Consider the following 245-nt stretch of genomic DNA (forward strand, 5'->3'; position numbering starts at 1 on the left):
CTACCGAACACAATTAATGAGATTGAGCCGAGCACTCAATAAAAAACGCGCCCATTACTAGACTCCAGACACGACAAAGTTATCCTTCTGCATGATAATGCTCGTCCACATGTTGTGGCGTCGGTCAAAACCTACTTGGAAACACTCAATTGGGAAGTTTTACCCCACCCGCTGTATTCACCAGACATTGCTCCTTCTGATTACTACCTGTTTCGATCGATGGCGCATGGCCTGTCTGAGCAACA

The sequence above is a fragment of the Trachymyrmex septentrionalis genome, unplaced genomic scaffold, assembly GCF_001594115.1.
Source record: "Trachymyrmex septentrionalis isolate Tsep2-gDNA-1 unplaced genomic scaffold, Tsep1.0 scaffold172, whole genome shotgun sequence".
Classification (NCBI taxonomy): domain Eukaryota; kingdom Metazoa; phylum Arthropoda; class Insecta; order Hymenoptera; family Formicidae; genus Trachymyrmex; species Trachymyrmex septentrionalis.